Source organism: Ixodes scapularis, unplaced genomic scaffold, assembly GCF_016920785.2.
Source record: "Ixodes scapularis isolate PalLabHiFi unplaced genomic scaffold, ASM1692078v2 PGA_scaffold0__279_contigs__length_252992795, whole genome shotgun sequence".
NCBI lineage: Eukaryota > Metazoa > Arthropoda > Arachnida > Ixodida > Ixodidae > Ixodes > Ixodes scapularis.
Window position 1 is genome coordinate 27,011,771 of NW_024609835.1, and position 15,969 is coordinate 27,027,739.

Sequence of the window (15,969 nt, forward strand, 5' to 3'; positions counted from 1 at the left end):
GGTGGGGCAGGGGAGGTCATACCCTGCCCTAAGGTGGATGCTGACGCAGCAGCATCTACCTTGCGGTTTGAAGGCAGTGCCATGGGCACCGCTCCCGAGGTGGACGCTGATGAGGGTGCATCCACCTTGCGGTTTGGAGGCAGTGCAACTGCCACTGCTCCCGAGGAGGTGGGACCCAACAGGAGACGCGGGTCGTCCGAAGACGTGTGCGTTCTTGTCGACACCATTGACCGTGCCGGACCCCTGTGCATGGCCTGGGCCTAAGACCCTTTAGAGACAAACGCAAAGCGCTTCTTTGCATCAATGTAGCTTATTTCTACATTGATTCTACAAAGAATTTCTTTTTCTTGTTTCGAGACAGGGCAGGATTTGGAATAGGCAGGGTGGTGGCCTTCACAGTTTGAACACAGAGGTTCGCTCTCACATGGTTCAGCAACATGCTCTTTACTAGAGCACTTGGCACACTTGTTGGTCCCCCGGCAGCTCCGCGACCCATGCCCGAACCGCTGGCACTTAAAGCAGCGCAGCGGATTTGGCACATATGGGCGGACGCGGCACTGGAGGTAGCCTGCTCTAACAACTTCGGGAAGAGAGGTCAATTCGAAAGTTAAAACAATGTGCTTTGTTTTCAATTCTACGCCGTCCCGACGCAGGGTGATCCGCCGTGCAGCCGTCACTCCCTGCGTGGCCAGCCCCTCAACGACTTCTTTCTCCGGCGTATCGAGGAGGTCATCCTCCGAGATGACACCTTGAACAGTGTTAAGGGTGTGGTGTGCTGTGACAGTGACCCTATAGTCTGAGATAGAGTTTAGCGCTAAAGGGGCGTCACTTTGTCGCTTAGTGTTAATCTGGATGAGGAGGTCGCCAGATGACATTTTCTTGGCATGAAAGTCTTTACCAACCACTTTCTCTATCACCTTCGCGACGAGGAATGGGGACAGTTTGGCAAGAGGTTTTTCGGTCTCTGAATGCATGACAAGGAATTTTGAAAATTTTTCAGGTGTAGATAGTGTTTTTTCAGGAAGTAGAGCTTCGGTGCGGCCTCTTTTCAGAGGCCAATCAAGAAAGTTTTGTTTCGAACCCATAACAATGGGAGAATCTTCGGTGCCCCGGGTGCGCCACCCACCAAGGAGCCCAACACGGGGATAGGTAATGCGCCATAGCAAGAATGGCTTGGCTGACGACATTACACTATCAGCGCTGCCCAGGCACTATAACTTAGTGTGGTGCTAGACAGGGGGTCTGTCGCCACCCAAGGTTAGCCCTTGCCACCAAAGAAGTTGAAATGGAAAAAAGGCGAGAGAGGAGGAAAGAGAAAGAAGAGAGGGGATAGTAGAAGAAATGGCGACTGACTGCATCATCCTGGTCGGGCCAAGCCAGGACACCCGTCTACGAGTAGTAGTAGTAGTAGATTGGGGTTTTGTGGCGCAAAAGCAGCTAAGGCTATGATGCGCCAAGAAATGATACTATTGCAGAAGAGGATTTTGGAGAAGAAAGAGCTTTAGTAGCTGGTAATTTGCAAAATGTATAAAATAAGAGTAGGACCATACATTATAAATAACGCTACAATTTGTGTAAAAGATCAACGCTTTTTAAAAACTTAAAAACCTGGGTGGGTGGGAGTTATGGCTCATTTCCAAGTAACACACATAGGTGTAAAGGAACATGCTCTTTGTACAGTTGGAAAAAGTAGTGGAGGCGTTTTTCTTCATAGGCAGGACATTCTAGAAGGATATGTGAGACACTCAGCGGTTCCTGGCAATGTTCACATTCAGGACGGTCCTCCCGGCCACGTGAGAGGTGTCCGTGTGTGAGCCGCGTGTCCTATGCGTAGTCGACAAAGGACTACCTCATAAAACCTGTCTCTGTGCCCTGCACTCTGCCACTGCCACTCACTAAGAAAAGGCTTAATCATGTGCAGTTTGTTTGACACCTGTAGGCTCCATTCTGTTTGCCACTGGGCTTTAAGGCTGCGGTCCCACGGCAGCCATCTTGAACAAGGCGTTAGTTCAACCAATAGATGGCGACACGCACCCGTGGGGTGGCCGAAACATTGGTTCACAGTGGGATGGCTCGAGCACCATCACGTTCCCCTCGTGGCCTTGCTCGCGCCGCTGCCAGCTGTGCTCAGCTAGCTCAAGTAGCGTGGCCCAGCAAACTCCTGTATGCGAGAATGTCAGGCTGGGTATAAATTGTTGTCTGATATTAGCGGCGAGATGTTTTGGTGGCGCCCTCCTAGGTTTACCTCTCGTGACGTCATTACCCTGTAAACAACAAGTTCGATGGTGTTTGTAATTAGCAGGGTGGAAGCTGGAAATGAATGCGCTTTTAAATCAATACTGCCAACACCGTCAAAATTGAAGTTCTTGCATTACGCTTATATCCGTCGATGAGGAATCCTTTGCTGACGTCAAAGTCAGCATTCGGCCAATCGTGGAGGGCCGACCACCGCGACGCTTTCGATCGGCCACGTCGCCAATAGGGAGATGCGGTCGGCGGTTGTAACGTGCTTTCGCAATAAATCTTACCAAGAAGGAATCAAATGTTGAGTGACGTGTCAATATTCTATCAATGAAAATTTCCTCTGCAGGAATGCACGCTCAGTAGACTCAACCAGTGGAAGCGGACGTCGAGTAAACTGCTTCGCGATTTACGGTACTTACCTCACCATTTTAATGACGACTAAAATAACGTCACGAAATATTGTGTTTCACGGGGTCCAGAAGATGTTGTAAAGGTTGTTACATTATAGTTCCCGGAAAACAAACGCCGTTGCAATATTTTCGGAAGTACCGACACACTTTATGTTGTAAGTACAGCTTAGGGAAACCATCAGAAGAAATAGGAAGACGTTTATTTGCAATGAAGACGCTATGAATGAACGGCGTTTAGCGACGGCAAGTTATGAGCGTTCGGGAATTTATACGCCTCGCAAGTGGGCTCATTTTCGTCTTCGGCGCATGAGAAAGGAAGTAGCGGTGGCGTCAGAACGCCGAGCCCTGATTGGCTGATCGCGATCCCCTATCTCAGCGTCGTCTGCTCCTTTGCAACGTCGTCTGCTCGCAACGTCGTCTGCGTCTGTCTTACCTTTCCTGCGACTTTCGGAGTGAACTCGACTTCGCCTTTAAGAGAGGGCAGACGAAATAACTCGAGCGGTACGTTGTTTTTGTCTAACAACTAGCAGACGCGCATCAATGAGGGAAGTCAAAGGACTCACTGGCGAGGTGTTCCCGGGCGCCGAAGTTTGTTTCCTTAGAATCGAGAATGAGCGTGTTATACCTCACCTTATGATGTACCGCAGGAAAGGCTACAAGCGCGAGCTCCATGCTCTAGGGCACATCTCGGCGGCACAAGCTCTCGTGCGTCAAGAGCAGCTCCCAACGCTATGAGCTCGCGCTTCTAGCCTTCTCTGCGGTACGACATCAGGTGAAACGGAGTATAGTGTCCGCAAGTTCCCCCCAAATACTTTTTCCCTCCATTCGTGTGCGGCGAGACCCCTCATTCTTTAACGGCGTCGGCGAATTGGCGCAATTAACGTCGTCTGCTTTACGTCTGCTAGTCAAAGCGATGGCTGCTTTACCTTTCCTGCGTCTGTCGGAGATTCACCGCTTTTTCACCGGCGAGAGTCACCGTTGCCTCGGGAAACAAGGAGATAACAAGAGGAAGAAATTGACCTCTTAATCTAAAATTGAGGTCAGCGATCAAAGTATAATACGGGAAGGGTTCACAAGGGTCGCGCGGGCATATTCCATTCAGCACGCCAGCCGGTCGTGGGCAGACGGTCGCCGAGTCGCGGAGTGCCTGCTAGGCCTAACTGCCCAGCTCGTTTGGTCGCGTTCAGTGGAATCGTGGCCGTTGGAGCTTTTCCCGGGTGTTTGTGGATCCAGCGTTCTTGTTCGTCGTGGTCTGTTTCAAGTACTTCTTAATTTTTTCTTGCTGCTTGAAGTCGGGTCGCGTCAGAAGCGCACGTAGAAAAATAAACGTCCGTGGGTCGTCGCGACCGCGACGCTGTCGGCCATGCTGATTTGATCGTAAGAAGTGCGTAAGACAGCTTCGGAGCTGTCGTAGGATTTCGTCGTAACCTGCGCGAAACTTACGAAAATTTCGTTTCGTGAATACGAATGTCTTACGCACATTTTTGGCGTAAGATCGTTTCGTGAATCTGGCCTCTGCATTTCCGAAAGTCGCAGGAAAGGTGAGACAGACGCAGACGACGTTGCGAGCAGACGACGTTGCAAAGGAGCAGACGACGCTCAGATAGGGGGTCTCGATCAGCCAATCAGGGCTCGGCGTTCTGACGTCACCGCTACCCCCTGCGCAAGAAGCAGACGAACTTGCCCTCCGCATAAGTTGACGTGATTGCTAACCATGGACATGCGGACAATGAAGACCAGTTTTGTCGGGAGATGGTGTTGTGGTGATGACCAGATATCGGACGACTCATGGCAGACGAACAAGCAAGTTTCTTCTCAGCGATTGGTAAGTGTCCAGTTTCAAGCACAACACGTGGCTACCGACGTTGTCGACGTTTCGAACACTTACCGCTTTCGACAAAAGTCCTGGCACCTGGGCTAACTTTGTGGAAAGACTCGAACAGTAACTGAAAACGATCCACTATTCAGTCGGTGGGTGGCGAAACGTATCCACATCTGCGGAGTCATGTACGATGCGTACTCTAAGTGGCTGGAAGTTTACACGATGTCTGCCACGACGTCCAAACACGTCATTGACGTTCTACGGTCTCTTTTACCTACTTTTGCCCTACCGAAAATACTTTTCTCTGATAACGCGCCAAATCTTGTTTCAAATAAAATAAACAAGTTTTTGAAGAAAAAAAATAAACGGCATCAGGCATCACATTAGTGCACCATACCATCCTGCAACTAACGGGCAAGCAGAACAGATAGTGTGCGAAACGGAAAAAAAAAATCCCTTTTGAAGCTTACGGAAGAAGCAGTTCGGTGAAGAATCGCCAGGTTCTTGTTCCGGCAGCACGCGTCGGTCTCATCTTACACGGAAAAAAACCCGCCGAAGCAATATTCGGCGGAAGAATAGCCACACCCCTCGATCTCATGATACTATCGCTTACGAACAAAGATCGAGAGATACCCACATCGGGAGTAATGGCAGTTTATTCGGTCGGACAACTCGTCTACGTGAGGAATTTCAGCGGAAGTCTGGCCTTCCATGTAAAACTTGAGTAGAAAAGGCTCTATGTTGGTTGACCAGGAGGTGTCATCTCTCTGAATAGGTTGGATATCAATGCCCTTAAGTGTAAATATAACTAAATCACAAACCTTTCTTTGTGTATTGTGTAACTGCCCTTGTATTTGATAGTAGAAGCTACGGTGGTGATCTGGACCTTTCACACCAGACTCCTTTTTCTTATTTTTCGCCTCATACTCCTTTGCGGTTTAAGTATGCTTCAAGAATCTTTTGGAACGGGGACACTTCACGTCAACGAGGCCATTTGTTCCAAGTAGTCAATCAGGGAATGCTGCTAGAAATCCGTCCCTCATATTAACGAATAAGCCGCGCTTCTGCACAGTGCAGTTTTCCTGTTCCACGTACAGTTGTAAAGCAACATCCTCATTGATACTACCATATACTGTTGCAGGTGAAGAAAGTCTTTGGGTACACGATACTTGAAACAAGTCTGGCACTGTACGTTGTGGTTCAACACCCATTAATGTCGTCGTCCTTATACAGCCTCATCATTTCATCATTACCTCGTCACCTCATATTGCTCTTCATCAACAGCAAGTACTGTTGATGAAGAGCCGCCATATTACAATCCAAGAATTGAAAAATTTAGTCGTTCAGTCCTTCAACCAGTTTATAATTTATATAATGTTATTACGTTACATTACCTCGAGACGATCGACGTCCATTGTCGATCTTCAAATACTTATACCTGTATATAAATTAGACGCACAAGGGGGGGTTGGTTGCCGAGTGCATGGTCTAGCGCACACCAGCTCGGAGCACTGGGAGCGAAAGCTCGCGCTGCAGAACCCACCCCGCCCCTGCCCGTTTCGATCTGGAAGAGCATCGTACCGGCGTGCGGTCGTGCATCACTACTGCGTGGCGCACGTTGAAGACCCCAGGTTTTCGGTTGTACCGCACTGGCTAAATTGCTCATCTACAGCTGAGACACCAGACGCCCACTAAGGCAGACTAACTTCCGGCTGAATAAACATACACACAACAATTTGCAATTAGACGCATATTAACAAAGAACACAGTGTGCCGCCTCTTTTCTTTGGATGCCTTTTTTTCTAAGCCAGCGCAAGCTCGTGCGTTCTCTCTTTTGAGACGGTTAGAACAGTCGCTTATAAAACCCGCTTTTCTCCTACCCGCCCGCTTCCTCCTCTCATTATGTGTATTTGGTTATAACTAAATAAGCTATAATAATGGTGTATTATTCGTATTTACTTTCAGTTTCAGTCAGGGAAAAGGAGTTTCGCGGCAACTAGAGCCAATTAATGAGCTGCGCTTAGAGTATCGGCACTCTCTTCCCCGACAGTGTTGTGATCGCCGCCATTTTGGTGCTTGTGCAGAGCAGGCGCAACTGCCGATCGGCATGATTCAAAAGTGCGACATCGTCAGCATTAGATTCGGTGTTAGGAAGCTCATGTAATGTTGCTTTGCTTCGTCGCAAACTGTTTAAAGTGGGGGACGGAAAAGCGTTTCTTGTGATTTCAGATAAAGCTTCAAATAACTGGCAACCATAATTTTAAGCCATACTAAGGCCAAGCGTGGCTACTCTGAAGCATAGCTTATTTAATAACACTATTCATGCTCTTGTTCAAGAGGCTTGTAATACCTAGGGTGCCTCAATGTCCTTCTGTTTAGGGTGATGCCACCCTCTGTAGTACCCGATGCCGACAGCACGCGCTCACGGGGAAAATACAAAGAAATCGACGAAAACAAAATGTCGCCATAGCACAATCAGCGCCACGAGCACGTGCAGGGACACGCTCTTTCAAGCGCTTCTGAACAAAAAATAAAAATAAAAGAGGGGGACAAAATGGCCAGATGTCGTGCTCCAACCTAAGCAAAGGGCACATGAAGTGCTCCACCCAGTAATACCTGGAGGGGCCATATCGTAAGCCCCGTGGATTCCACAAGCCACTACCTTTTGACACCTGCCTCTTCTGCATTGTTCCCGCTTGTGCCAGTAAATTAGCTACGGTTCAGAGTAACGACACTTGGCCATATTGTGGCTTAAAATCATGGTTGCCAGTTATATGAAGCTTTATCTAAAATCACAGGAAACGCTTTTCCCTCCCTCACAAATGTTTAAACAACCCGCGACAGAGCATTGCAATATTGCATCAGCTTCCTAGCACCGCATCTAATGCTCAGGAAGTCGTACTTTTAGATCACGATGATCGGCAGTTGCGTTTGCTCTGAGCAAGACCCAAAATGGCGGCGCCCAAAACAATTTTGGGGAACGGAGTGCCGATACTTTAAAGCCCATTTAGTGACTCTAGGCATAAAGTGAACTCTGGTGTATTCTTTTCCTCTTCGTCTTCATTGTTTATTGATTTCAATCATATCGAATAATGAACACATTATATCACGCCACGCTTGTGTAAATATTGGTCTTAGATTTATTAGCCTGACCCAGTACTTAAACCATTCAGTTATCGATAGTAAATCTTCCAATATATTTTTTAAATGTGAGGGTAAAAAGACACGGAGATTGATGATGATACAGACGCCAACGCCGCCCTCGGAAATTTTTTGAACATTAGAAATCAGCAGTTTGTCTGCCATCCGCCAGGTAACGCAACAAAACACTCAAACAGTTTTTAATTGTTTTTAAAATTAGCTAAGCTCTACACCTATTAAGAAACCAAAGAAATGTCATTGTGACAATTTAATACATCGCAATGTATATCTATTCCAAATTATAAATGTTATTAAATGCCAATAAATCTGTTTGATATCCAAAACAGATATGCGTCAAAAACAGGTAAGTTTGAAGGGCTCCTGGAGCGTTATGACTTTGAAAATGAAAAAAAGCCATCGTCCACCTCTTGGGCAACCATTGTAGCTCTAAATGTTATAAAAGATTTTATCATAGTTGAATTATTTCTTCAGCGGCATTTGAACTACCATGACACGAAGCACAAAAAAGTGCTACGTTTGATATAAAATATCCAAGCAAAAAAAATTTTACACAACATTAACTTTTTTTCTGCATATTACCAATTATAAGCACTACATCTGTAGCTAATTTCATTGCCCTAGCTCTTGTCATTAAAAACATATTTGTGCGGGAAAATGTCAATTTTAGGGCAATATTTGGAGGGATGAAAAAAACAAAGTAGTGCAAATATCAAAAAAGTGGATCGTTAGATTCTGCTCCGACATCATCTTAACAAAACCGCTATATTGGAACCGTGCTATCTTTAATGGATCGTTCATAAAACATGAACTAGCAGAGCAAGTGAGGGTCCGCGCCATCATGTTCGCAACGCTATAAAATGCGTATGAACGGTAAAAACCAACACATACATAATATCAAATGAAAGAGGATTGCATTGCCTTTCAAATGACATCAATCCCACAAAACAGTATTTAAAAGGAGATGAGTAATGGCCTGCCGAAAAGTACCTAAACTGCCACATTCAGTGGGACCGTGGCCTTAACATGGTATTTAATTAGGGCACAGAATCCCTGTATGGGATGCTACTAATGTCTACAGCACGGGCGCCAGAAGTGCCCGCAGCACAATCTACCTCTTCGTTCCCTGGGATTCCAACATGGCTCGGTACCCAGCAGAATAGGACATTAGATCCTTTCCTGGTTGCTGCTACTATTTTGTTTTGTAATAAAACAACGAGGGCATTCTTTGGGGTTTCAAGCGATGTCAGAGCCCGTAAAGCACTCAGCGAATCTGTATATATAACTGACCGAGAGTTACTTGTTTGGATGATATGATCTACTGCAAGCAGAAGGCCATGCAGTTCAGCAGTGAAAACAGTAGCGGACGAATTAAGCCTACGAACACTTCTTACTGAAGGGCCAATCATGGCACAGCCAACAAATGATTCAGTTTTTGTGCCGTCTGTGTAGTAGTGAGAATGAGAATCGTGTTCCTTGTGGAGTTCGAAAAATTCTTGTCGCATGACCTCAGTTGGGGTATCCTTCTTATTGAGCTTTGTTAATGAAAAATCGCAACGTACGCAGTTAAAATCCCGCGGTGCCACTGCCCTTGCAACTGTATCAACTGGGAGTTTACTGTTTATCCCAATAGACTCTTCCAAATTCCTGTTTCTCATCGCGAATGGAGGGATAATGCTAGGCTTGTTTTCGAATGTCTTCTGGTATTTAGTGCTCTCCACAGCCTCCCGGGCTGGATGCTGAGCGACTGAACGTATCCTTAACGAATACATAAACCCTAGGGAGAAACGCCGTCTGTCAAAGGACATCTCATTTCCCTCAGCATAGAGACTGAGCACAGGAGACGTTCTGAAGACTCCAAGTGCTAAACGAAGTCCCTGATGACGGATGGGGTCCAGTGCCTTAAAGGGTAACTGCAAAGAAAAAAAAAGATTTTTTTTAAACAGCCTATTTGGGACAAGCATGTCAAAAAACAATTTTTTCACGAGAAAAAAAAAATGTTACAGCAATATTTATTGCGCGAGACTAATTTTAGTTTGCGGCTATTTCGCCCGTTTTAAATCGTGCGCCACGAAGTTGGGATTCCGTGACGTTAATCCCAATCGGCTCTCAATGGCTAAGAGTTTGATTGACAGCTTAGATCTTGGTTGTTAAACCCTTGTTATTTGTTGCAATTTCCTTTTGAGCGGCATATTTTTACGTTTAAAGAATAACCCATGTGATGAGAGTTATTATTCTTTACAAAAGGTTTACAAGACGGGCACTTCCGTTTGGATTCATACCATAACAAACAAAAGCTTCGCCATTCTTTCATGGCCGCCGAAGTCTCTGCTCCCGCCTGTCTCGCCTACCTCGACTAATTGTTTCGGCGAAGTGATCAGTGTTTCGTGCTGACCCAGGTGCTTGAGTGAGACTTCTTGAAGTGAAGTAGTGTGTGTTTAGCAGCTGTCGCAGGTGTTAGTGATAGGAAGCGACGCGGGGTTTTGGCTTTCATAGCGCAGTTCTTTTGCTTTCCTCTTTGCTTGCTTAGCATGCTTTTTTTTTTTGTTTTGCTTGTTTGCGCATGCAAATGCTGACTTTTCGGAGATGTCAGATGCGTGATCCCGACAGTGAGCCTTCCAGCAGCCATGTCGCCCCAAAAGGAATGCCATTTGGCTGGAGGCAATCGGGCGTTCGCGTAGCGACAAACGTGTCCAGTTACATTCTCGTCATATTGCTCCGGAGGCCATCGAGATTCGCACCGGGCGCACCTAACGTCCACAACTACAATCACAAAATAAAAAAAACACCATGTTCACTACGTAAAAAGTGGTCTCAGTTCATGCATCTGTAGACAGGTACAAAATCTTGCCCAAATTTATTCACACCGCACGACGAGCGCAACACGTCGCTGTGCAAATGCAGTCCAACAACACGAAGCATAAAAACGGCAGATTTAGGAGAACAATTCGGAGTCCATTGTTCAATTAAAACAACGTAATTTATTTGAAAACGCCTGCAGCTTTTTACTCATGGTATGCGTCCGGAATCTTTCACATTTTGAAACAGAACATAGGAAGATTTACTTTTAAAAACGCTCGCTGCGTCCTCCCGGGCCAGTTTTACTCGATCAGCCGACGATGACGGGACTACACCCGTTGTACCTCAACCCCGCATAACACACACAGCGCCGCATTACACACACCAAGAACATTTCAGCTCTGTCGCATCGCCGTGTTGCACCAAACAGAACGAGATCGCCGAAACCATCGCAGCGCTGTCGTGAACCTTGGCTTGTGGTTGCGCACTCGTGGATTCTGTGACTCCCTTCGCTTTCGTAGCACGCACGACGATTACGAACGATACTTTCCGTCTTCCGGGAACATCACAGGGGCACTTCTCCCGGTCACGTCTTCGCTACATGTGCTCGCAAACCCCGTCAAACCAAAACGAAACCGCGGCCTGGCGTAGTTGCCAGATCTTGCCGGAAGTCGAGACGCTGCGTCGTTCAACTCACAGTTTATCATACACAGTTTGCCCACTGTAGAATAAGCCTGTGGTAATCGCAAACCACGTGATCGAGGGCCTTGTGTGAATGCAAGTACATTTTAGAACTAAACTCATTACATATTACTCACACAATATAAATTATATTGATAACCTAATAATTCAAAAAGAGCAAAAGTTCCTTAAACAATTATTTAAACTCGTAAAAGCGTCCTCTCACCACAGATGAGGTAACTAACCACATTTTATGCTTCGATTTTATTGTTTTGCTTTTCAAGATGGCGGCCCCCATGGCATTTTGTGTACCTGGTTCTCGCGTCCGCTTGTGTTGCGTTTTCGCTTTATCGTGACGTGCGCACCACTGGACGACAATCACAGGTAATTTATTCACACAAGAGTTATTTCAAGCAGGCAAATGTTTATTTTCGCTCTACGTAGTACAATTCATAAGAAAATGTTACAAACAGCACATGCAATGATGCGGTTGCTGACGGGTATTATCGAACATACACGGTAGTACAAACAGTTTGGATGTTAGCCTTCAAGCTATGTGCATAAGCAATGATAAACCTAAGATAAACAAACATAGTCTAAACAGGTAGAGGTAAAGTCGCGGTAAAGGTATTGCAAAACAGCTATTCATAAACTATGGAAAAAAAAAAATGCACAGACGCGACAGTTTTACATAACGAGTGCGATTACAAACCAGTCGCTTTAACAGTAACTGCAGGCTAATGTGGTAAAGAATAAAGCTGTGCTTGGAGGTGCATTTGACCTGCCCGTCCTTTTCCCCCAAGATGAATGTTCAACACACCTGGGGGGTATGTTCGACGACAAATGTTTCGTTTCTCCTAAAAAGAAACGGAAGTGATGGAAGTGAAGATATTGCGTCTGATTGGTTAGAGGCTCAAATGATGAAAGTTCCCGCTTTCGTCATTTGAGCCTCTAAACAATCAGACGCGATATCGTCACTTCCATTTCTTCTTGGGAGAAACAAGACATTTGTTGAACATTGCCCCCCTGGTCAGTTTTCTATGAGATATGTTGGATCTAGCCAGTCAATTTTTTCAGCACAATGTTTAGCTGTTAGGTTCGATGACAGCGCGCCTTTACAACACTCCGTCTCCTGATCTGCCTAACTGGGCTACTGGCCCTTCGACAAAAATATCACCTATCATCGACAAACCGTAACCACCTAGAATGCCACTTTCTGACTGCAGCATCACCATTGAACATTGTCGGTTATGAAGCAACCTCCTGGCTGAGCATTCTTCACTCATCGCCCTTGCCAGCAACCTCACCTAGTCTCGTTATTGCTGATCACTGGTGAAGCACACCTGCCGGCAATATGAAAGTGAACACCTTGCCCGTTTTACGGCTCTCTAAAGCTATATTAACTCTCAACGTCTCAAATAGTATGTGGCTTGGGGTCTAAACTTTGCGTTCTAGCCCTCTTCTGGAACAGAGCTTGTTCCAAAACTTGCAGGAGCGTCAAAAACAAGAAGAGGGCTGTTCACCTTCATATCGCTCATGGGTGTACCTTCAAGCTCCTGCTCACGTCCCACCTGCCCCTGCTGTTTCCTGTCTGTCGACAGTGTCGCCACTCTCCAATGCGACGCTTGTGATTTGTGGTTCCACCAGAAATGTGAAGATGTATCTCTCGCTTTGTATAGACGCCTCTCCTCATTATCAACCGAGTGGCTCTGTGCGGCTTGCCAGCTCCAGCCCTGGACGATGACCTCTTTGCATCCCCTAAGCAGCACGGAGCCCCTGTGTACACCACCATCATCCCCAACTCTACCAAGTAGTTCTCCGACCCGCCTCCGGCAAGCGACATCGGCAGCGTTCACCGTTCACATGACAACTCCGCGTTTGGCATAGTTGTCATGTGAAAAGTGTGCGATCGGAGTCTACAGACTCCAATCCCATTTGGTTTTCCAACGTTTGCTTCCTAAAAAACAACCTTCCTGACTTTGAAGCGCTGAAGTAATCTTTCCCGATCACAATATTCGCTGTGTGCGAGACATGGCTGGACGCGTCTTCGGTGGGTAATTAATGGGTAATTAATCAATCTAGCACGATTCTCTTTATTCCAGCAAGACTGCCCCTTCTTGGGGCGAAGGAGTCCGTCCTCGCCATGCCATAACACCTGCCCTGGTAAAGTCTCGACCACCTCACCCCTCCGGGTTTAGAAGCCATCTTTGTCGAGGTATTTTGTAAACGTGGAAAGCTTCTTCTAATGTCTACCTACTGCCCACCCTCCCTCCGTGAACAATCGTACGCCCTCCTCCAAAAGAGCCTACAGCGCGTCGACCCCAGCAAGTTCTCTGCACTGTTCATCTGATCCACTTGATGACATGCTGCAAGACGTATTGGAAACTGCTGGCCTCACCCAACTTCATGACGCCTCATTCTATATTTCTCAAAATAGCAACGCTACATTCCTCGACCTTGTCCGCACCAATAATCCCACCTTATCCTACCGCTGCACAGTGAAATCCAGCCTACCAGGCAGTGATTGCAGTGCTCTTCTCACCAATGTCCATTGCCCTAAGCGAGGTCATCAAGCCAAGAAGTTCCAGCAGTTCTAAAAAACCGATTTCCCTCATCTCAATCAGCTCATCCACCTCGCTCCCTGGTTCATCGTGTTTGATCACCCATCGGCTGACGAGGCCGACGACCTCTCACTCAACATATCAGCAATTCAGCACAAATGTGTTCACCCTAAGGATCAACAGGAGGCACGGCAGCCTTCCATGGATGACAAAGGAGATTGCAGTCTTAATCAGACGTAAACACTGACTATTCAAAAAAGTGCCTCTAAATCCCACTAATCTTAACCAAGCCCACCAGGCACGTACCGAAGTCAAGCATCTCATCCATATCTCCCATAACGATTACCTACCAACTAAGAGCAAAAGCAACCTGCCAGCCAAACTCTTGGGCATGTTTTCACTATTAAAAAAAAATGTTCCACGCACCGGTCTTCACACATCACGGCAGGCCCTATTCTAATCTTGACGACATAGCAGAGCTCTTCTCTTAACACTTTTCTCGGGCTGTAGCATTACTTGACCCTACCGCACCTAACCCTTGTCCCACCCAACCCACAACTCAGCCAATCAAGGCCACACCTGCAATCACACTCTCTTCCATAGTCATTTTTCAAAGTGAAACCTACGAAGCCCTCGCCTGTGTCAACTCCTCTCAACGCCCTGGACCAGACAGCCTCCACCCTGCATTGTTAAAATCCTGTGCTGGCCGTATCTTCCCTGTCCTCACTCGCATCTTCAACGATTTTTTCTCCCACAGCTCTGTTCCTAAATCCTGGAAAGTTGAGTCAGTAACGCCTCTCAAAAAGGGACACGGTGCCCCCTCAAGTCTCACATCCACTTGTGACGGAGTGTATTACCGACTCATTCGGTGCTGTGCGCGCGGGCACATGTGTGTGTGTGTGTCCCACCGTGGCGTTCGCACCAGATTACAAAGAATCCTAGCCTTGCGGCCAGGGGAAGAAAAGAGGACAAAGAAGAGGGACAGCAAAAAAGGGCGGTTTAGCCATCGCAAGCCTTCGGACGGAGAACGTCGTAGCGGTTGTCTGTGTCGCGAACTCAAGCCGAGTTTAGATATAGTTGTATGTGCCGGAACTAGTGCTGGGTACTGTCTCTCCTCAACATCGGGGCCCGACGTTGAGGAAAGACAGTACTCAGGACTAATTCCGGCACATATAGCTTTATCTGAACTCGGCTTGAGTTCGCGACACAGACAACTGCTACGACGTTCTCCGTCCGAAGGCTTGCGATGGCTGAACCAAACAATGGAGACCTCGCCAATATGGTTTCCGCCCGGCAGGAGCTGCGAATCGGCCCTTGCAGCTTTCACTCATGCACTCAGCACCAGCCTAGACAACCGAACTCCGTGCAAGATCGTCCAGTTAGACTTCAGAAAGGCTTTTAACAGCGCAGACCACAGCTTGTTCCTATCCAAACTCCAACAGATGGGAATCTCCGGCATGAGGAATTAAAAATTTACTTTTTTACACTACCTTATTCTCCAAGGGCTCTTTTCGTGATTTAGCACAAACTGGAAACACTACTAACAGGTAGGGTGTCCACTGAGCTAGGTTATGTGTGCCATTGCGTGTCAAAGGGGCTTTAAGAAAACTAATTGAAGAACACTTTGTCCAAGCTCAAGAGAAAAAATCTTGTTCTTGACCACTGGCTAACACAACATGATGGCAGCAACTGGTTATTGTTTTCTTCCGGTGACTTCAGAATGAGGTCTACTGGCACGACAACCAGCTGTGGTTGTCGTGCTGATGGGAACAGTTCCAGTATTCAGGAGCTTGAAGTTACAATTACCAGAACTGCTCCACAGCTTGCATGCCAAATGTTGAGACCACTCGTACAAAGCAGGACTTGATCTAAGTCGTCCTCACGGTTTGCAACCTGGTTCGCAGCTTGCAACTCCACAAGGTTTTCCTTCTCAAGTGTCTCATAGATGCCGGAAACTACTATGCGTCAGTGGTATCCCAGAAACTCCCTTTCAGACTAATGACTTGAAAGGGGTTTTCAAGACAGCCCTCCCTAAGACAGATCGTGATGAGGAAGAGCTAGAGCCCTCCCAGCCACTGTTTTTTCCCAGATATGCATAACTACCTTTACTGCACTTACCCAACCATTTACGCAGTTTGCCATATGACGAGTTGCAGATTATTGTCAAGTGACCACTTGTGGCTGCAACAATCATAATTGCATAAGAGATCATAGAACAGATGCCAGAACCCTCATGAGGAATGTTATGCCGCAATGTCAATTTCGGTGGCCCTATTACAGCTATAATCTGTTT